Source organism: Camelina sativa, chromosome 14 (genome assembly GCF_030686135.1).
Source record: "Camelina sativa cultivar CO46 ecotype springtype chromosome 14, ASM3068613v1".
Lineage (NCBI taxonomy): Eukaryota > Viridiplantae > Streptophyta > Magnoliopsida > Brassicales > Brassicaceae > Camelina > Camelina sativa.
The window spans coordinates 17,476,970-17,501,582 of record NC_141893.1 but is presented as its reverse complement, the minus strand read 5'-3'; the positions used below and the strand labels follow the sequence as shown (position 1 = coordinate 17,501,582).

Below are 24,613 nucleotides of genomic sequence, written 5' to 3'. Positions count from 1 at the left end.
CGGTCTCATTTCTATTTTTCCGATGTTGAAACAAGTGGATCTGTTTTTTTTTTTTAATATAGTGATTAATTAGTGACCTCATACTCACTAACAACCTAACAATATTCAATTCAAACAATCGAAATAATCAACATTAAACCAATATCCAATAAATGTCTACAAACCATAAACCAAACAATTAGATTTTTTCAGAAATACTTAGTAAGACAATCCTTCCATCTACTAGGCTATAAACACAACCAATAAAGAATTCAAAACAACAAACAACATAACAGAAACATGAAGCAAACAAGACATGTCAGCCGTCTGTTGAAACATTGGTGTCGACCGACACCTACCTACAGTGTCAACCAACACCCTCCTTGGTCCTTCGCGAAACATCGTGAGTTGGTGTCGATCGAAACCATCCTGGTGTCGATCGACACCAATGCCCTAGAATCGATTCACACACCGTCATCGACCGAAATTCGGTTTCCAAAGCCACCAACCGTTTAGAGAACATCACAGAAGCCAAACAAGGCCGTAAAAATCACGAAAAACACGCAAACAAGCAAGGAATAAGTCCACAAAACCATAGAACATAGAAACAGAGGGATCTCATGCTCAGATAAGCCATGGTGATACGCCCAAAATTTGAGGATCACTCAGCCGGATTCGAAAGGATAGAAACTCGCCAAGGTGCAAGGTGCAACAAGGGAGATTTGATGGATTGAGGGGTCGCACAGCAGTTTCGGAAGGCTGATGATATTCCAAACTCCAATAGCTGTTAGATATGACACACTAGTCTAGCAAGAGGAGGTTGTTGCTTGGATATTACACACCAAGAAACAAGAAAGTGTTCTAGACAAAGAACAAAGAGATAGACTCTTAAAATAAAAAGGAAAATTGATTGATGATTCTCAAATGAGATTACATGTCTTTATATAGGGATAAGAAACTTGGTAACAAAGCCAAGTATTAATTGTTCTTGAAACTAAAAGATAATAAAGATAGTAAGTTGAATGAAGATTCAATCCTTGGTGCATGTTTCTCTTCCTAAGGTGTCTTTCCCAAGGTGAGTTGAACTCTATTTTCGTCATCCTCTTTTGACCAAAAAATAAAGTGATTATTTTGGGCTTTTTTGGACTTGTATTATGCTCAAAGTGGGCTGGGCTTGATAGATATCATCTCCAATATAATTTCTCATGCTATCTTTGGCCATAAGCTCTTGAATTAGCCTCTTGAGTGCATTCCTTAGCTTAGCTGCTTAGCTTTTGCTCTAGTCATTGGTCCTTCAGGTACAAGCAATGGTTCCTCCGCTACAAGCTCCTCGGGTTCAAGCTCAGCTACAAGTTCTTCAGGTTCAAGCTCAGCTACAAGCTCCTCCTCCTTAGCTCCATCCATGATCATATCATCTCTCTCCTATTGAAAAGGATTTGACCTCAAATCTGAATCATCTGCCACAAATGGCGCCAAATCAGCAACATTAAAAATTGAACTCACTTTGTACTTACCTTGCAAGTCGAGTTTGTAAGCATTGTCACTGATTTTTGTCAAGACTTTGAACTTTGAATGGACCATCGACCCGTGACATTAACTTAGACTCTCTTTCAGCTGGGAAACGTTCCTTTCTCAAGTGTATCCACACTAGATCTCCCACTTTAAACACCAGCTGACATCTTCCTTTGTTTGCTTGCTTCTCATATTGCTTTGTCTTTGCTTCAATATTGAGTCGGGCTTTCTCATGAATCTGCTTAACAAGTTCAGCTTTCTTTTTCCCATCCATACTAATTCTTTCACTCAAAGGCAAAGGGATTAGATCCAAAGGCGTTAGAGGATTGAAATCATAGACAATTTGGAAAGGAGAATACTTAGTAGTAGAATGAACTGAATGATTATTTGCAAACTCAACATGAGGCAAACATTCTTCCCAAGATTTGATGTTCTTTTTAATGATAGCACGCAAAAGAGTAGACAAAGTTCTTTTCACTACCTTGGTTTGTCTGTCAGTTTGAGGATGACAAGTAGTTGAAAACAACAGCTTAGTTCCAAACTTAGACCACAAAGTTTTCCAGAAATAGCTTAAGAACTTAGTATCTCTGTCAGAAACAATTGTTCTAGGCATGCCATGCAATCGCACAATTTCTCTAAAGAACAATTCAGCAATGTTTGTAGCATCTTCAGTTTTGTGACATGGAATGAAGTGTGCCATTTTTGAAAATCGATCAATGACCACAAAAACTGAATCTTTACCACTCCTAGTTCTAGGCAAAACAAGCATACAATCCATAGAAATATCATGCCAAGACTGAGTAGGAATAGGATGTCGATACTTTACCTTAATGTTGTTGATGGCACGACAGTCTACACACATGCGCCAAGAGCCATCCTTCTTAGGCACAAGGATAATAGGTACAACACATGGGCTTAGGCTCTCCCTGATGTAACCTTTTTCAAGAAGTTCTCCAATATGCTTTTGAAGTTCCTTTGTTTCCAACGGATTGGTTCGATAAGCCAGCCGGTTTGGAAGTGACGCACCAGGGATGAAATCAATTTGGTGTTCTATACCTCTTATTGGCGACAAATCGTTAGGGTTCTCTTCTGTAAAGATATCTGAGAATTCCTGCAAAACATCTATCAAATCACTCGGGAGCTCCGGTGCAAGATCAAAAAATCCCATTAGTGTTTCTTTATACACAAAGAAAAGCAATGGCTGTTGAGAGTACAAAGATTTCCTTACTTGACTCTCTTTGACAAAGAAGTTGGAGTTCTTAGGAGATACCTCAGGTTTTGCTGGTTTAATTTCTTTTTCCCGACTTTTCTTCAATTGTACCAGGTCTTGATTGACCTCCAATGGAGTTAAAGGAACCAGAGTGATCTTCTTTCCTTTATGCTCAAAGGAATGCCGGTTGGTGTAGCCATCATGTATCACCATCATGTCAAACTGCCAAGGTCATCCTAGAAAGATATGGCTTGCATCCATGGGAAGGACATTGCACAGGATCTCGTCTTCATATCGGCCGATGGTAAGAGGAACCGTGACTTGCTCCCTGACGTACTGTTCGCCCGTTTCATTCAACCATTCCAGTTTAAAAGGCCGCGGATGAGGTCTGGTCTCAAGTCCAAGCTTCCTAACAAGGGTATCACTAGCAACGTTAGTACAGCTTCCACCGTCAATGATCAACGAACAAACTTTATCTTGAACTAAACATCTAGAGTGAAAGAGATTCTCCCTTTGTTCTCGGTCATTGGACTTAGGCTGAACGCTCAATGATATCCTAGTGACCAGAAGTGTCCCTTGAGTTGGATATTCAAACTGTTCTTCTTCTTCGTCAAAGATTGGACCGAGATCTTCCTCTTTTTCTTTATCGTCCTCGAACTCCACTTCACCGTTGTCTAGGAGGATCATTACCTTTTGATTTGGACATTTGTTGGCATAATGTCCAAGTCCTTGACATTTGAAACACCAAATATCCATTGCCCAATTGTTGGTCTCGACTGTCTTTCCTTTGTCAAGACGAGTAGGAGCATTAGTCTTAAAAACTGAATTTGATGGGGTTGAAGACTTATCTTTATCTTGATAACTTGGTTTTCGAGCAAATGAAGGTTTAGAGAAACCACTCCTCTTGGTTTGTTGTTCGATTAGAATCGCCTTGTGCAACATTTCCTCCAAGGTTTCATATTTTTGAAGCTCCATTCTGTCCTGAATGTCCCGATTGAGGCCTGCAAGGAATCTGGCTATGGTAGCTTCTAAGGTTTCATCTACATCCGCCTTGATCATTAAGCTTTCCATTTCCTGGAAATAGTCCTCCACAGATTTGGTTCCTTAAAGCAAGCGTCTTAGTTTTTGGTGGAGATCTCTGTGGTAATGAACCGGCACAAACCGTTTCCTCATCAAGGTAGTGAGCTCATCCCATGAAGCTATTGGTCTTCCACCTGTCCTTCTCCTGTGAATCAAAACTTGATCATACCAGGTAATAGCATAGCCAATAAACTCAGTTGCTGCTAACCTAACCTTCTCGAGTTCAGAAATTTTTTGACAATCGAACACTAACTCCATTTTCCTTTCCCATTCTAGGTAAACATACGAATCATTTTTACCTTCAAAGGTTGGAATTTTAAGTTTTAAACCACCTAAATTGTCATTTCTTGTACCAAAAGGATTAACATCACCTTGATCACGGTTTCTATGACTTCGTCTAGGTCGGTTGATGGATCGATCATCTTCTTCATGGAACTCCTCTTCTTCAATTTCCTCCTCGGGCCGGTAAGTCCTCCTTGAACGTTCTCTCCTAGCTGCGGGTCTAGAACGGGTTTGATGTCACTATATTTTACCATATTTAAGGCCTTGTTTAGTTAATGTTTTGCATCATATAGAAGTGATTCCTTAGGTTTTATAGCCATTTATGTCCAAATATGAACTTAGGATGTTTAGAAGCATGCATTGTATACATTTGTGCATTTGGAGTATTATTAGGTGTTATGGAGCTCTAAAAGGGTAAGGAAGGACTTGGTGTTATTTCTGGAGCTAACCAAGAGGATTGGAAGTATCAGGAAGGGAAAAGAAGGCACTCGACCATACCACTCGAGCAGGCACATGGTCGAATACTCGGTCGGATGCATAACGAGCTCCTCAAAGATCGATCCGAATGAAGATCTTCCGTTGCGATTCAGCTTCCGCATACTTTATGAGAGTTGTAGGAAATTGAGTTACGTTTCTAATGCCGGTGGTTTCAAGTCAATCGGAGGCGTTCTTCCAGAGTAATGCGGATTTTACTGAACAGATATCATCCCAGATCGAAGACTGAAGCTACATGACGGACCAACCACTCGAACAGGCACTCGACCGAGCACATGGTCGAGCTGACCGCCGCCTCTCTGTTTTGTCCTCTAGCTAACTAGGGTTTCTATCTCTTTACTATATATATGTACTGGCACTTGTGGCCGGAAGTCAGACCCTGTAGACACCTCATAACCTAGTTTTTGCCATTTTTAGCCACTTTTACTTTATTGCATTATCTCTTATCTTTCCTCTAGATTTTCATAGATTTGTAACCTTCATAACTTTGAATCTGTTGAGTATTTGCTTTCACTTCTTTGTATTAAATTGTTCATCTTTATCTCATCTTTCTAATCATGGTAGTTTCATTAACTTTTGGGTTTGTGTTCTTCATGATGATTTTTAGATCTGATTAGTGGCTTAGGATCTTAGGGACGGATTAGGCTGGATTAGGGTTATGGTTGTTTAGATTGGTCAAGCTTGCTTGTTTATAGATCTCTTCTAGGTTAGATGCACTCTATGCTATTGTTATACTGAGAAGGTAAGGGTAGATCTTAAGCTCCTTAGCATCATACCAATGTTTAAGTTGCTAGATAAGGCTAATGCTAGAGATTATTATGAAACATGCTAAGAGATTAGATGTTTTGTTTGATTTTTGACATTGATGATCTGGGTTTTAAAGCCTGCTTTTATATGTAATAGCTAGTGAGAACTAGGTCTAAGAGTATCTAAGCTTGATTGTTATTGCCATGAGAATGGATTAACAAGTATTAGAAGATTATTGTCTAGAGATAGCTCATTGTTAATTGAGGTTTGTTGATCAATTTAGATAACCATATCTTGAGTCCAGCCCATGAATTCATCCTAGGACCTTCTTTGTTTATTGTTTTCTCTGTTTGAATATTGTTATTCACTTGTTGTCTGATTTACTTGTGTTTTGCTCTGTTTTGATTGTTGTCCTGTCTCTGTTTTTCATCCGGAAGTCCACTCGACCCCCCACTCGACCATGCACTCGACTGAGTGCTACTAAAGCGCCAGTTTACTTCCTTCTTTATGCTCTGTTTCATTTCATTTTGCTCTTAGTTGCATTTGTTAGTAGTTTTCTATTGCTTAGCATAGTTTATTGCACTTGTTCTACAGTTTATTTATGCATTAGTACTGTCTTAAGTTGCTTTAATCTTCTGCATTTACATTTTTGTCATTAGGTTGTTAGAAACAAACCAACTTGATATTTGGCTTAACTTGAATGAATTGATCACATCTTGACTGCTTACATATCACACTCTTTATGGATTGACATCCTTTATGCTACAGCATCATAAGGGCATTGAAACACCTTGCACTGCATCTGATCATCTTAGCCTATGTTTGTTTGTTTGTTCATCATACTTTCATTCATAGGTCTATCCACAGAAAAATCCATGTTTCAGGGTTTGTTTGCTGTTCTAAATCTCGTCGAGCCTTTGGTGTAGTTCTTCTAGACATGTATTCATAAGGTTAGTAATAGTGTCATTCAATGCTCTCATTTGCAACTTAGATAGTCCGGCGACAGAATTCTAGACATGTATTCATAAGGTTAGTAATAGTGTCTTTCTCCATCACTTTCCATGGTTTCCTGAAAACTTAACATGAAAAGTTAGCAGATAAAAATCCTCACACACAAAACTGTTTCTCTCAATTTTGGTAGGTCACTCAAGAGCTTTCTCCCTAAGTTCTAAGAGAACAAATCCAAGCAACCCAATGGAATTCCCAAGCAACAAGAGAAGAAGGAAGATATAAAGACAAGAGAATTTTGTGAAATCTGTTTTAACCACTCCAAAGCTGGATTTCTCTTCCACCACTTAGCCAAATGCAATTTTTTTTTTTTTTTTTAAGGATTTTTTTTTCCATTTTTCCTCTCTTTTTTTTTTCTTATGAAAATAGAAATGGCCTAGGCAAGGAGATGACCCATATTAAAGATAGAAAGAAAAAGAATAAGTATTTAGAAATGGAAGATGAGAAGATGAACAGACAAGTACCGGTTGAGCGGCTCTGATACCACTTGATACGCCCAAAATTCGAGGATCACTCAGCCGGATTAGAAAGGATAGAAACTCACCAATGTGCAAGGTGCAACAAGGGAGATTTGATGGATTGAGGGATCGCACAGTAGTTGCGGAAGGCTGCTGATATTCCCAACTCCAATCGCTGCTAGATATGACACACTAGTCCAGCAAGAGGAGGCTGTTGCTTGGATATTACACACCAAGAAAAAAGAAAGTGTTCTAGACAAAGAACAAAGAGATAGACTCTTAAAATGAAAAGAAAAATTGATTGATGATTCTCAAATGAGATTACATGTCTTTATATAGGGATAAGAAACTTGGTAACAAAGCCAAGTATTAATTGTTCTTGAAACTAAAAGATAATAAAGATAGTAAGTTGAATGAAGATTCAATCCTTGGTGCATGTTTCTCTTCTCAATGTGTCTTTTCCAAAGTGAGTTGAACACTATTTTCGTCACCCTCTTATGACCACAAAATAAAGGGATTATTTTGGGCTTTCTTGGGCTTGTATTATGCTCAAAGTGGGCTGGACTTGATAGATATCATCCCCAATATAATTTCTCATGATATTTTTGGCCATAAGCTCCTTAATTAGCCTCTTTAGTGCATTCCTTAGCTTAGCTGCTTAGCTTTTACTCTAGTCATTGGTCCTTCAGGTACAAGCAATGATTCCTCCGCTATAAGCTCCTCGGGTTCAAGCTTAACTACAAGTTCCTCAGGTTCAAGCTCAGCTACAAGCTCCTCCTCCTTAGCTGCATCCATGATCATATCATATGGTCATGCACTCACCTTTGTTTGGAGCTCCATAACAACCTCCAAATGCCACCAAACGCTCAGATCTCCTTTTCATCGCTCAGAACACACCAAAACAGGCACATAAACCTTCTTGTTCGCTTACTGAATGATTTCTCAAGGGATTCTCTTTCTATCTTCTCTCTCGAACAAAAATGGCCAACCCAGGCTCTAGGGCGTCGACTTCAACCTTAAATATGAGCCCTAGGGTTTGTCTCATCAAACCGTGCGAAACCGGATAAATTATAATTAATTAGAGAACCAACTGACTAGTAGTGTCGACTAAGACCCTTCCTTGGTGTCGATTGACACCCAAACCAAAATTTTTGTATGTGGGTGTTATAATTCTCCCCCACCAACATAGATTCGTCCTCGAATCTCGAACAACCATCAGCCAATGATTCTCATGCAACTGTTTCCACAGTCCGCACTTCCTCCAACCGATCTACGAAGGTTACCTATAGGTGAAAAACTCACGTTTTAGACATTATTTACTCTAACTTTTGGACTTTCCTTACTTAGAGGTCTCGACCTTGAGTTTTTATTGACTCCTCATCATGCCTTAGCCTGCATACCATAATATTGGCTCCTCATCAGGCCTAAGCCCGCATGGAATAATATAAAAGAAGTCTAATATTTTTCTCTCAGGTTGCCACCCTACAATTTATCCCCGGATCATCATCCGAAGTCGATATACCAGTCTCACACTATGACGGTACTAGGAGAGCTAAAGTTTCCTAAAGAGTCGTTCAGGACCAACCGTCCTTAGAGCAAACAATTCTGAATACGTCAGATTCCTATCTCCTAACCAGATTTCCCTCCTATAGCTCGCGTAAAACATCACAATATCCTACCAACCACATATTCACACGCTAGAATACCTCATGACCACATAAGGGTCAACAAAATGCCACAAAGGCCGCCACTATGGCCAAACAAATGTCTAAATATACCGCCAAGAATGCCAAACAAATGTCTAAACAAACCGCCCTCAAAGCCAAACAAATGTCTCAGTAGACCACCACCAAAGCAAAATAAATATCCTAAAAAGACTGCCACCAAGGCCAATCATCCCGAAAGACTACCATAGAGGCCAAACATCCTGAAAGACCATCTAAACAGGCCACATATCCCAAAAAACCGCCTCAACATGCCACACATCTCGAAGGACCACCTAAACAAGCCACTCATAGCAACATTAGCTCAACATCCCGCCAAAAAGGCCACAAAATGTCTTTAAAGATCATCGCAATGGCCATACAATTGGCTTAGAGTAACAAGAGAGGTGAGGTGGAATATTTTATTCCGTCCAGCCACGGACAACACTTCCCCATGAATACTCCGATTCACTAACAACTCCTCAAATGTCGATCAGAACCTCCACCTGGTGTCGATCGTCACCCAACACACCACTTATGATCCAACACATGGTGTCGATCGACATTCTGCTAGTGTCAGTCGACACCGACGCCCACGACATCACTTCCGTCGATCTCTCCTCATCCAAACCTATCTCCAGCTGTCCTCCTATGACCAATACACAAAAACATGCTAGTGTCGACCGACACCACCTTGGTGTCGCTCGACACCCCAATCTTACCTCAAAGCTCCCTTTGCTCTTAGGATCAAGCTCATAATATCCCTCTCTCTTTCTCTTTCTCTCTTAGAAGCGACAAAAACCACCCGCCCCCCAGAAAATAGGTTGCTCGTGCCTTTTTAAACGAGACTTAGGGTTTCCAATAGGCTGCCCATGCCTTTTTAAACGAGACTTAGGGTTTCCAAACTAAACCAAGCTAAACTAATCAATTTTGAAACAAATCGAAAAACCACCAATTTAGTGGTGTCGACCGACACCCTCCTTTGTTGCGATCGACATCCACCCAAAATTGGGTTCGGGATGTTACAGCTCCTCAACCCCATCATAATCCCACGTGACTCTCATCAAATTAAAGGAATCTTCTTCCGTCAAAGTTCCTTGATCCTCCTCTCGAGAATCCTCACTGGTCTCACCTCTAAAGTCATGTTGGGCTGAAAATCTGCAGGAATCTTAGCAAACAACCTAGGCAACAGTCTCACAACCCAACTCTAGCAAGCTAATAGAAGTCATAAATCAACAAATCGAGCCACTTGAACATTCTTCTCTTCATTGCCTTGATTCCACGATCACACTTTGCCTTTACCTGCACCGCAACACAAAAGAGATACATAAGTATTTCCAAAACTATTTAGTGAAGCGATTCTCTCATCTATTGGGCTACACACACAAGCAAGTGAAACCATTGATTTATACCTAAAATAAAGATCTGAATCCATGGTATGAATCTATGGGTTGAATCCATGGTTTCTGTCGCCACAGATCCGAGAAAAGCAAGGAGAAAATCTTCCTAAACAGAGGTGCTAGAGACGAAAGTAAAGCACTGGAGGGTGAATGGGAGACTATTTTAAAATTGGACGAAATTTAATTTTGTCTCCTCTAATTGGAAGTTTAAATTTCAGGTGGACTGTTTAATTATTTTCACTCCAAATTTATTAAATAATTTTAGTTTCATGTTTGGTACTTCCTCTGTTCCAAATTGTAAGAGCTTTTGGCATTTTTATTTTATTCCAATTTATAAGATTTGTTTTCAGATTTCTATGGATCATTTATGTTTATTTAGTATGTTATGATTATTTTGTATTCTTCAGTTTTTTCTATTGATTATTTTTTTTTGAAAATTATTTAATTATATATTTTAGGTAAAAATAACAAAACATTTATAATTTCTTAAACCTTAAACTTTTTATCTATAAAATCTTATATATTGGAACAGATAGAGTATAATTTTGAAAACTTTATAATGATCTTTATAATTGTATACATTCAAACTCAAAAACTAAATATAATGATGAGTATACTCAGAATTGAATATTTTTCATCACTTCCATCCCCAATCACGATTATTTTTTTAATTACTAAGAGATTCCGGATCTAGGCCCATACGTCTCCTCAGGGACCAAAACATTTTATACGGTTTCCTTCCAAACGCCGTCTCTTATACTGGCGACTTCTTAACTTTAAGCAAATTGAAGTTATGTGTCTCTCGAAACTCCGATACTTTATCAACTTATATGTATTTCCATCTTTTCATAAACAGCTTTGTCTTTTACTAATGCCCAGATGCAACAACAAGAATAACACTTGTGAGTTGTTGTGACCAATCCAAAGTATGTTTAAAGAACAAAAGTTTTAATCAAGCCGGAATCTTTAGCTCGCATGACTCGTAGTATTGAAGAGACTAAGAGCACCTCCAACAACAAAAAAAACAAAAACAAGGAAGATCTCAATAAATTTTAATAATAATATTTTTTATTTAATTTAATTTTTATTTATTTAAAATATTTTAGCTAATTGGAAATTGTTACATGGAGAAACCCATGAAAGAGAATATCTAAAATCGCTAGTTTTAGAATCGATTTTGTATCTTTTTGGAAATTTTCTAATATTTTAATAATAATTTTCTTATATGAAAAGTCCCTTTGAAAAAAAGTATAATCAACAGCGGATAACAGAAACAATAAACAATATTCAATAAATATCCAATAATAAATAGTTAATATCAAAGTATAATAAATATCCAATAACCAAACAACAGCAAACATAGAACCAGCAACCTAGCAATGTTCTAATGACCCAACTCTAGCAGCCTAACAATGTCAGTTAACAACCAATCGAGTCCCTAGAACATCCTCATCTTCATTGTCTTGATTCCACGATCACACTTTGCTTTTACCTGCACCACAAACACAAATTGAGATGCATGAGTATATAATAAACACTCAGTGAGACAATCCTCTCATCTACTGGGCTATACACACAAGCAACTGAGATACCAATGTCCAAAACAATCAACAAACAAAACATACAAACCAGGAAGCAAACATAGTCTCGCTGGAAGGGAGGTGTCGACCGACACCAGCCAAGTGTCGACGGACATTGGCACTTGGTGTCGACCGAGACTACCCCACAATGTTGACTAATGATGCTCACTGGTGTCGACCTACACCCTCCTGGTGTCGATCAACACCGACTCTGCAATCGCGAACCGCTCGAAGCCGAGAGTCGCATCTCGCTTCCCATCTCCTCCAAAGCCATATGAATCCGTAGGAACCCTATAACAACCATAACAAGCAAGAAAACACCACAAACAACACCAAACAAGCAAGACAAAGGAAATCTCAGGCTTAGATCAGCCATGGTCATGCACTCACCTCTTTACAGGAAGTTTCTGACCAACAGCAACGAATCCAACCCTCCTAGCAAGCTTCCAGCACCTTCCTAGCTTTAGATCTCTCAAGAACAGCCAAGAAATCTCACCAATCCTCCCAAAACCTCAAGAACTCTTCTTTCTCTCTTTTTTTTCTCTCAAAACGATGAAATGGAGACAAAAAAAACTTTCCCAAAACCCTTCTGGTCGACAATTCCTTTAAATAACTCGGTTTAATGGTTTTCCCTAAACCAAACCGATCCAAATCGATAATTAAATCAAAATGGTCGAACCAGAAATTAATGGTGTCGATCAACACCCATCCCCAAACTGCACATTTTGGTTCGCGGATGTTACAATTCTCCGCCACCAACATAGATTCGTCCTCGAATCTCGAACAACCATCAGCCAAGGACTCCCGTGCAACCATCTTTACTTCCTTTACTCATAGACTCACGTTCCACGCATTATTTGCTCTCGACTTTTGGACTTCCTTTACTCATAGGTCTTAACCTTGAGTTTTTATTGGCTCCTCATCAGGCCGAAACCTGCATGCCATAATGTTTGCTCCTCATCGGGCCTAAGCCCGCATTCCATAATATATAGGGAAGTCCAATATTCGTCTCTCGGGTTGCCACCCTACAGCGCGCCCCGAATCGTCATCCGAAGTCGATATACCAACCATACTCTCAAGCCACAAAGTCTCAGAATATGGCAGTACTAGGAGAACTAAAGTCCTCTAAGAGTCGTGAGCAAACAATTCTAAACACGTCTGAGCCCTATCCCTAACAGGGTTCCCTTCCTGTGGCTCGCGTAAGACAACACAATGCCCTACCAACCACATATCCCCTCACTGGAATACCTCATGACCACACAAGGATCATATACATGCCCCCAAGGGCCACCACAAAGGCCAAACAAATGTCCTAAACAGGACCGCCACCAAGTCCAAACAAATGTCCTCAACAGGACCGTCACAAAGACCACTTGTCCCAAAGGACCGTCACAAAGACCACTCGTCCCAAAGGACCGTCATGAAGACCACTTGTCCCGAAGGACCAACACGAAGACCACTCATCCCGAAGGATTGCCTCAACAGACCACATGTCCCGAAGGACCTTCACGAAGACCACACATCCCGAAGGTTTGCCTAAACAGGCACATTGGCTAAACAGCCCGCTACAAAGGCCACACAATTGGCTAAACAGCCCGCCACAAAGGCCACACAATATCTCAAAAGACCGCCACACACGGGCACAATGACTCAAAAGTCTGCCACGAAGGTCACACAAACTCCACCAAGGCTCAAAACCACTTAAAATGGACAAAATATAACTCCCACAAAACTTTCCATTTTTATAACTTCCACTTTTGAAAACTTTATACTTTTAGAAACTTCTATTTCGGGAAACTTTCCCTCAAACCACCGTCTCACGGAAATTTCGTACCCCGAACACCACCTCATCTTGTTACTTAGTCGCACAACCAACCACCCCTAAGTGACCAAGTAAACAAGAGAGATGGGCTGGAATACTCCATTCCTGCTCTAGCCACGGATTATAGATGGGACCAGGCTAGACAAGCTCAAGTCGCGGCTTGCGTCTCATACCACTTCTTAAACCTTGCCTTCATCCTCGCCTCTGGCTCCCAAGTCTGTTCCTCAACCCCATCACAGTCCCAAAGGACTCTCATCAAAGGAATTTTCTTCTTCCGAAGTTCCTTGATCCTCCTCTCGAGAACCCTCACTGGTCTCGCCTCCAAAGTCATATTAGGCTGAAGATCCTCAGGAATCTTAGCCAACAACTTATCATCCTCACGGAGACACTTCCGCAACATAGACACATGAAAAACCTTGTAAAACGCACACATAACCTCAGGCAACTCCAGCCTATACGCTACCGGTCCCACCCGCTCAATCACTCTGAACGGACCATATACCTCGGACTCAACTTAGTCTCTGTCAATGACCTGTTCGGATCCTAAAACATGGCCATCTTGAGGTACACTCTATCTCCCACCTAAAACTCAAGATCTCTCCTCCTCCTATCGGCATAATTCCTCTACCGATCCTGAGCTTCCTTCATGTTCAGCTTGAGAACCCGAATCTTCTCCTCCTCCTATCGGCATAACTACATGGCCTCCTATACAACGCCTCATAAGGAGCCATCCTAATACTCGCCTAATAACTATTGTTGTAATCAAACTCTACCAGGTTCAGGTGATCTGCCCAATGGCCAACTCCGTCCAACCACTACAAAAAAAAAATGGTTTTACATCATTTATATTTTATATTTGTATCATGTTTAAATGATGCTAAGATATTTTACATCACTTAAATGAATTATTTATATTTTGTTGATGCAAATTATTTGCATCAATTGAAATAAATATTTGCTTCAATTATTAGAATCGATGTTCATTTACATCACTTCCAACAATTGTTGCAAGTCTTACATCATTTTTACTAAATTGATATAAAATATCTGCATCATTTGTCAAAACTAATGTTAAATATTTATATCATTTCCGAATAATTGATGTTAAAATCAATATTATAATAAATTATATGAAACTAGTTTTTTCTTTAGTATAATATTTAATTTTTTATATTTTATTTATATACTCATTTGATAATTTACCTATATTATTGATACTGTATATATATGAGGAGATCCACACAAATAAGTGTTAATTTGTTATCCCATTTAAAATTTACTACTAAGTAAAGAGAATATATGTTTAAAATTTACGACTAAGTAAAGAGAATATATGTTATCCCATTAAAAATTTACGACTAATTAGGAGAACTTTTTCTTGATGCAGCCGATGTGGGATATATGCTATATGTTTTTTTTTGTCAATATAAATTTTAGTTTTAGTCGATTAAAGAGTGATATAATATTCTTTTCTTTTCATTCTTTTGGTCCAGTTAATATATTAATTTGTCATGTAATTTTACTAGCATCATTCAAAAAATGATGTAAATTTTGGATCATTTTTCTAAGTGATGTTAATATAAATTAATAAATACATAAATGAAGTAAAATTATATATTTTATGTCAGTATTTGGAAAGTGATGTAAATGATATATATTTGCATCAATTATAATGAAATTATGTCAATATCAATAATTGTAACTGATGTAAAATTATAATTTTTATATCAGTTATTGAAAAGTAATTTGAAATAATATCACTTAGTTTTGTGATACTATTTAAGTGATACAATATGTTTGTTTTTTTGTAGTGAACACATATATCCTCAGCAAATCCTCCAGCGTCTGGATTGTCCTCTCTGACTGTCCATCAGTCTGGGGATGATAAGCTGTACTCATATGCACCTTAGAGCATCACCAGCGGAGAACGTGTTCATCGTTGCTAAAAAAAAAATTAATATTTTAATATATGACTAATAAGAAATTGACATGTGTTGAAAAATACTGAGAAACGTTTCTTCCCCTAGTAACTTCAGCAACGTTTCTTCTCTTTCTCTCTCCTGTTTGTATTTTTTATTAATTTTTATTAAAAGAATTTGGGCGAAGCAACCACCAGTAATGATGGTCTAAGTGGCTATCTCTGCTTGAAATGCTCTCAAGAACACCAAAGTGAATTTAGAATCCCTATCAGACACAATACTCGGTGGCACCTATGCAACCTGACTATCTCCTTCACATATTTCTTAGCCAAGACCGCTGCTCCATCTGTCTTCGTAGTGGCCAGAAAATGTGCCGACTTAGTCAACCAATCCACAATGACCCAAATAGCATCAAAGGTTCAAGACACTTGCAATCCTACCACGAAGTCCATCGTGATCATATCCCACTTCCACTCTGGAATGGGCAAACTCTTCAGCAACCCGCCTGGAACCTAATGCTCAGCCTTCACTAGCTGACACACGTCGCCCCTTGCGACTCAACTAGCTACATCCTTCTTCATCTCTACCCAGTGATAATACCTCTTGAGATCACAGTACATCTTAGTCGCTTCTAGATGAATAGAGAACATGCTCGCATGAGCCTCCCTCAGGATCTTCTGCCTCAACTCCTCATCATTGGGCACACAAATCCGCCTGTGCACCAATATAGTACCATTAACTGAGACCTGATACTCTAAATCAACATCGTTAGAGGCATTCACCAGCCCCAAATCCTTCTCTTGAGCCAACCGCACCCTGCTCAGAAGATTTGCTCTATCAGCCGCCTCCAAACCCAACGGCTCCTGAGAAACAACACACAACCTCAAAGAACTGATCTCTCCTACCAAAGACTCCATCTCCTACTCCTGAGTCGAAACTACCCTCTTTCGGCTCAGAGCATCTGCAACCAAGTTAGCCTTACCAGAGTGATAGGCTATCTCCAAATCATAATCCGCCACCAGCTCCATCCACCGCCTCTGCCTTAGGTTCAGCTCAGGCTGAGTGAATATATACTTCAGCCTCTTATGATCTGTAAACACCTGTACTTTTGCACCTTAAAGATAAGATCTCCAAATCTTCAGGGCCAAAACTACAACAGCCATCTCTAAGTCATGAGTAGGATAGTTTTCCTCATGTTTCCGCAACTGCCGCGAAGCGTAAGCAATCACCTTCTCATGTTGCATCAACACACACCCCAAACCAACTCTGGATGCATATGTATAAACCACATAAGGTTCTCCCTGCTCAGGCAAAGCCAAAACTGGCGTAGTAGTCAACATCTCGTTAAGGCTTGCAAAGCCCTCCTCGCACTCCCGTGACCAAACAAAAGGAACATCCTTCCCTGTCAGCTTAGTCATCGAACGTGCCTTACTTACAAAGCCCTGCACAAATCTCCTGTAGTAACCTGCCAAACCTTGGAAACTCCTGATCTCTATGGCATTCTGCGGTCTAGGCCAATCCCTGATAGCCTGAATCTTCTCCGGATATACATAAACCCCCTCTGCAGAAACAATGTGACCAGAAAACCCATCTCACGCTGCCAAAAATTGCACTTGCTTAACTTAGCAAACAACTTCTGCTCCTGCAGCTTCTCTAGAATTGCCCTCAAATGCACTCCATGCTCCTCAGGACTCTTAGAAAATACCAGGATATTGTCGATGAAAATGATGACAGACACGTCCAGAAACTCCTGAAACACGCTGTTCATCAATCTCATAAACGCTGCTGGCGCGTTGGTCAACCCAATAAGCATCACCACGAATTCATAATGCCTAAACCTCGTCCTGAAAGCCTTCTTCCTCACATCTGTCTCATCTATCGGAATCTGATGATAACACGACGCCAGATCTACCTTGGAGAACCAAGTAGCACCTCTCAACTGATCCAATAAATCATTGATCCTGTAAAGAGGGTACTTGTTCTTCACAGTGACCCGGTTCAAACCCCGATAATCAATGCACAAGCAAAAACTCTCATCCTTCTTCTTAATGAATAATATCGGCGCTCCCCACGGTGATACACTAGGACGGATGAATCTCTTACTCAATAAATCCTCTAGCTGCTTCTTCAGCTCTGCCATCTCTGCTGGAGCCATCCTGTACGTAGCCTTGGATAATGGCGTCATCCCCGGTTCCAGTTCAATCGTGAAAGGATCAGACCGAGATGGGGGTAATCCCTGCAATGACTGAAACACATCCTCAAACTCCTCAACAACCTGAATACCGCTAACCGTAGACTGCCCCACTGATTCTGGCATTAATATAGTAACCAAATAAGCCTCACGGTCCTTCTCGATCATCTTCCCAGCCTGCATGGCCGAGATCACGAGACTCCCTGAAGTCGGTCTAATACCCTGGAAAACCAACTTTCCTCCTGTACGCTCAAACTCCACACTACCCCGATGGCAATCCAAATGTACCATATGCCGATGGAACCAATCCATCCCGAGAATAACATCATACAACTCCACTGGACTGATAAGCAAATCCGCTGGCCACGACTCTCCTGCGATCTGGATATTAACTCCCCTAGCTCGTCCAATGACTCTCAGAAACTTGCCTCCCGCAACTCTGAGAACTCTTGTACGCTCTCCAGGATCCCCTCTGATATCTGCACCCTCTGCACACTCCGGGATAATGAAGCTATGAGTAGCTCTGGAGTCAAACATAATGTGGGACTTAAACCCGCCCACCAACAAGGTCCCTAAACAAACCTCATGTGTTCAGAACCTAACACTATTTCACAGGAAAACATAAAATCTGAACTTACTGAAAATTCACAAAGTTTAAGTACCAGAAATTATACATTTGATCGCCCCGCACTGGTTCCATCAGTCTCGACTTTCGTGTACACTCGTGGCGCCTGCTTAATCTGTGCTACCTGCTGAACTCCAGGTTGCACCGCTGCCACTGCCATCTGCTACAACTTGGGACACTTGGGCTTAATGTGCCCAGGCTCCCTGCAAATGATAGCATACACGAACCGCTGCTGTCGGAGCACTCCTCTGGGGACAGCTAGCTACCTTTTGATCCATGCTCCCACACCCAAAGCACCCTGCACCACTCGGTCTCTACGTAGCCTCCCACTTCCTCTTGGTTCCCTGCAGAAGCTTGCCGCCCTTGCTAGAACCTCCCTGATGATGAACCTTCCTCGGCTGCACCGGTAGGCTAACCGTCACTGTCTGTACCTGGATATTCTCCTCAATCTCTGTGGCAGTCTCTACCAGCTCTACACGCGTAGCATAACTCCGTCCTCTGCAATGGATCCTCAAGTCATCACGAAGAGCCCTCATAAACCTCCTGATCTGGGCCTCCCCAGACTCCATAGCCCGACCCCCAAAAGATAGAAGTCGACTGAACTTCAAGTCCAGCTCCCGCACTGACCGTGTCCCCTAAGATAACTGAAAGAACTGCACCTCCAACCAGTCTAATGCCTTTCTCAAAAAGTACTTGTGGTTGAACTCCTCCACGAAGTCAGCCCAAGTCATGTCCCTCTACACTCTCCTAACAGCCACTGATCTCCACCACACATGAGCATCACCAATCAAATTGTGGACCCCTATGTCCACCTAAAACTCCTCAGGACATCTTAGAGTCTAGAAGTTACATTCCACACTCGTCCTCCATGCATTTGCAGCACTAGGGTCTGTACCACCCGAAAACCGCGTAGTATCAATGCTACGCATCTCCCTCAGCATAGACACATAACAACCATGTGCTCCCACATCCGCAGCCACTGGCTGCCGCTCCTCCGCCACCACTGGTGGCCCTACCTGAGCTTGAGTCGGTGCCACAGTCGGCAACCGCTCCAACAACTGTGCTAACAAGCCCGCAAGATCAACTCCTCCAGGGACTCCATCCGCTGGGACTCCCACACCCGGAATCCTAGCATCACCAGCCACTCGAGGACCAACACTGCCCCCACCAGCCACACTCGTGGATCCCTCCTGAAGGCCCTGCGACTCGCCAACACCCTCAGCTGTCACACTCTGGTCCACAGTATCACTAACTGTTGGGGCTCTTCCCCTACCACGACGACATCCGCGTCCACGTCCACGTCCGCGTCCACAACCACGACCAGCAACAGCATCCTCTCTAACCATCTGCACTACCATGAACAGAAGGCTAAGCACGCAATTAAACATAACACAAAAACATACACTCACCGTGGAATCACACAGTAGGCTCGAAGAGGATGTTCTAGGACTCCATGCCACACAAAATTGACTAACTCACATAATCAAATCAAGCATGCAAGTCCCAAACATTTACAGCACAAAGCCTAGTGAACCCAAACCTAGAACCATAAGGGCTCTGATACCAAACTGACACGACCCGACCCGTTTTTTTTTTTAATAGTAAATAATAATAATAATAATAAATACTCTACAACTAGTGGTCCCATACCTACTAGCCACCTAACCACAAACACACAACATCGGATAACAGAAACAATAACAATATTCAATATATATCCAATAATAAATAGCCAATATCAAAGTATAATAAATATCCAATAACCAAACAACAGGAAATATAAAACCAACAACCTAGCAATGTTCTAATGACCCAACTCTAGCAACCTAGCAATGCCAGTCAACAACCAATCGAGTCCCTAGAACATCCTCCTCTTCATTGCCTTGATTCCACTATCACACTTTGCCTTTACCTGCACCACAAACAAAAATTGAGATGCATGAGTATTTAATAAACACTCAGTTAGGCAATCCTCCCATCTTTTGGGCTATACACACAAGCAACTGAGATACCAATGTCCAAAACAATCAACAAACAAAACATACAAATCAGGAAGCAAACATAGTCTCACTGGAAGGGGGGTGTCGACCGACACCAGCCAAGTGTCGAATCTCGCTTCCCATCTCCTCCAATCTGTCCAATACTCAATTCCAAAGCCATATGAATCTGTAGGAACCCTATAGCAACCATAACAAGCAATAAAACACCACAAACAACACCAAAAAAGCAAGACAAAGGAAATCTCAGGCTTAGATCAGCCATGGTCATGCACTCACCTCTTTGCAGGAAGTTTTTGACCAACATCAACGAATCCAGCCCTCCTAGCAAGCTTCCAGCACCTTCCTAGCTTCAGATCTCTCAAGAACAGCCAAGAAATCTCACCAATCCTCCCAAAACCTCAAGAACTCTTCTTTCTTTCTTTTTCTCTCAAAACGATGAAACGGCGACAAACAAAACTTTCCCAAAACCCTTCTGGTCGACATTCCTTTAAATAACTCGGTTTAATTGTTTTCTCTAAACTAAACCGATCCAAATCGATAATTAAATCGAACTAGTCGAACCAGAAATTAATGGTGTTGACCGACACCTCCAAAATGCACATTTTGGTTTGCAGATATTACAACTTACCTCTTGCCACTGCACTAAAGTCACTTCACTTTAGCATGTTACTTTTAAATCGGTTGTTTTTTCATATAAATAATGATACAAGGACTCGCGAGTCATCTTGAGAACGAGTTATGCAACATTGTGTATGTTGCTATTGATATTGATTAAATTTTAATCTTACTTAGATTTTATAAATTTAATTTTAGTTATTAGTTAATATTACCCATAAAAAATATATATTCATTAGTATATGAAATTATTTTTAGAATTACAAATATCTCATTTAAAAAGTAATTGTAAAACAAATTTATTTATTTATTTTGCTTTGTTTTAAAAATCTAAATTATTAGTTAATGGCAAAATAGTCATTTTGTGCATTAATTAAGGTATTTCTCAAATACTTAAATAATTTAGTGTAGACTTCAAATTACCTATAAAAATTAGGATACACTATCAAATTAATCCTATTATATTTCAACGAGCTTCAAAGCATAACGAATCACCAGATGACAGATTTTCTTGATATTCCCCTTGTGATCACTAATGAATTTCATGTCCACTACTGCATGTCTCAAAGAAACTTAATGCCTCTAGATTTTGAAAAAAAATATATATATATACTTGAGATCTAAAAATATATATATATAGATATATATATAGATATATATATCGATAAGGTTTCTCTGCTCAACATTTTTGTTGTGATTTTATTTGTCTTGAGACGCCATATTACCGGCGGAAGAAAGAAGGAAGTCTTTGAAGCAGTGATGCTAGCTAGAGACGGAAACAAAGTACTAGAGCCTCCAAATCCGGTCAGCCATAGAGAACATAGAATCAAGCGAAGAACATTAGTTGCAATCAATCGTGTCGCTTTAGTTCCGAAGATTATGAATATGTTATCAGTAACTGAATTTCCCACTACATTATGCAGCTCTCTAATAAAATAATCCTCTCGAGCTATGCCAATTGAAATGAGCCAACTTCTTAATAACGATAACTAATTATGTGCCATTCTGACTCAACAACCGCACCCTCTTCATTTCGTATCGGGGAAATGAAGATAACGGGGTAAAATTAAAAAAGGCAAGGGTATTTTATTGAGGGTAGCCAAATATTCTGAGGGTGAATGTGAGCATTTGGACGTCTCTTTAATCTATCTTTAACATTTTTGGAGTACAAATTTGTGTCATTCTCTAATTGTAACCGGGTCGGTTCAATTTAAGACTTTAGAACCCGAAATCAACGATTCGGATCCAACTCAATAATTCAGTCGTCTCAACTATATATGGAAGTATATTAAACCGAATTCCTAAATTGAATTATTGTTGTGGACGAATCTTTACAGGACAAATTGTTTTTAGAAACTGAAATTAAAGCCAATAACAATTACGCATGGAATGCGGGTTGTTAGTAAATCTACTCCTATAAATAAGGTACGTTAATCTCGCCGTTCTATTATGATATATACGATTCTTGATTGTAAAGATGTTTTTAACATAATTTTAAAAGTTAGCATATAAGAAGCATATGCCTAATCAGCTATTCCCAAAATCTTCAATTTGAATATCTTCCTATCTCTTTTAAACTTGATCATCAAGAATTTATATGAAATCTAAGAGAAACCCTACCATTTAGTCGGGTACAATATATAGTATCCAATCACACCACCAAAATGCATCAAACTCGAAAGAAAAATTTGTTTTTATTTACCAAGAGTTATGTTGACAACAAGAGCACTTCATGTTCTCACACTCTAATGACATCAAAAGAAGAATACAAATCAATAAACAATTTGGCAAGTGGCAACGTACCGGAAAGGCTTCCTTCGTAGCTACCTATGTGAGTTCCTCATCTGTATAAATGAGACATCAAATCGACATCAAAATTCTCCCAGTTACATATCTTTATGTATTGTTTCGCATGAACCAGGTTTTCAAAGAAAATATCCAGTTGATGAAGGAATACTTACGAGACATCATATTGCTGAGAAGATAAATGAGTATCCAAATCTTGGAGTAGATTGAGAAAAGAAGAGGATTTCAGGGACGGTAGATATATTCTTCCACCACGTTTGGCAGATAAAAGGGGCTATGTTCACTTCTCTCGCTCTCACTGTCGCTGGAATTTGTGAATAAGAACTCAGTCCAATAAACTATGATTAAATCAGTAATGCAAATGATATGGATATATACGATATTTTATGTTTCAATACTCAAAAACAACTATTAGCATAATTCACAAATTCAAGTCACTCATATATTATTTAAAGAGATGATAAACACACGCCAATTCAAATCTTAAGTATGTAATAACTCAAAACAAATGCGTCGTGAAAGTGCTGGATTAGAAAAGCAAAAGAGAGAACCAGTGAATTCATTGATACTGCAAAGTGTTTTAGATAAACAGAAGAAAATTAACTCATCGGGTTAAGTAGATATGAAACAGAGGATTGAGATGAGATGACGACGATTGGAGTGAACATATAATTTGATGGGTCTCTAAAATTCTCTGACAAATAGAGGTTTTTAGGTTTCGAATTTGGAAGTAACAAGTCTCAATTCGCGAATTCAGGAAACACTAGATTTAGGGTTTTCGAAGGGCTAAGACCATTGGTTTTTCCTATTTTTTCCTTTATAATAGAGGAGAGTTTTGCTCCAATGGTTTTCTCTATTTTTTCCTCTAAAAAAAATATTCCAAATAGATTCGTTTTTTATTTTACAATTAACATCTTTTATTTATAAAAATTGCAAACTAACCCATTTTACTTTAAATTTGTAACACTTTCATAAAATTATTATTTTTATTTAAATTAAATATTTATTATTATAAATAGCATCACATCGTACAAAAAATTTAAAATATAATAGATTTTTAACCATCTGCATTACTGTTTAGGTTTTTTATTAGCTTTTTGATTTACAAAATATAAATTCTTTATACATATTTGCCAAATTACATTTATTGATGAATCTAAAAAGGAGTGTTTTGTTTTTAATGATATGCAGGTTAATCAAGCTAAACTAATGTTTAGAGAAGATACAAATACCAGTTGGAAATTTGAGCATGTTTGGGATATTGTTAAGGACTTTGAAAAGTTTCAAGATGGTGTTGCTCATCCTAAACGTCTATCCCACTTGGTTTTGAGTATACATCTTTGGAATCAGATAATCCTACCAATAACTCTCCTATGCAAGCATCTCCACGTTTATCTTCGTCTTCACTAAATGATGATGGTGAGACTGTTGGTGGATCTCCCTCTCCACGACCGCTTGGGGTAAAAAAAACAAAAATGAAAAGAAAAATTGGTGATCAAACAACATCGGTTATCAACACTTTGGAAGAAGGTAATAAGCAATTTTTAGAGCAGCTGAAGATGGCAAGTGAACAAAGACAACAACAGTTGGAGATTCAAAGTAAAAATTATGCTTTGAAAGAGCTAAAAGAAGAAAATAAAATTTTATTTTGTGACTTGGATACTCTACATCCAAATGTTCGTGGATATTTTGAGGCTTAACAAGCACGAATTATACAAAAGCGGAATAATCAACAACAAAACCAACAAGCTCCTCCTCCATCTACATCATTTGGTTCGTTTGGACAATATTTTAGCGATATTGGTGGATCCCAAAGTAATTTACCGGATTATTAAGTTATTAGTTTTTGTTGTATTAAAATAATTATTATGGATTAAATGAAAATAAATTTTATAATTTATATAAATTATCTTTTCCAAATGGTAGTCTCAATATTTTAGACCAAATATTTATACTTAAATTTATATTATTAGTTCTTAAAAATAATTATTTTATTAAATTTGTATTATTAGTTCTTAAAAATATTTATTTTATTTATTTTGGTCATAAATAAAAGAAGTTAAAGATTAAAAGGACTACTTTGTAAATAATATAGTTCACCTCTATTTATAGAGGAAAAAATAGAGTTCCTCTAAAAATAGAGAAAAAAAATAGCAATCTCTATAATAGAGGTGAAAATAG

General features: G+C 39.1%; 1 pseudogene; it reads left to right on the top strand.

Annotated features, from left to right (window-relative positions):
• Positions 1–23,641: 23,641 nt before the first annotated feature.
• On the top strand, positions 23,642–24,267 carry LOC147928350 (uncharacterized; annotated as a pseudogene).
• Positions 24,268–24,613: the final 346 nt, after the last annotated feature.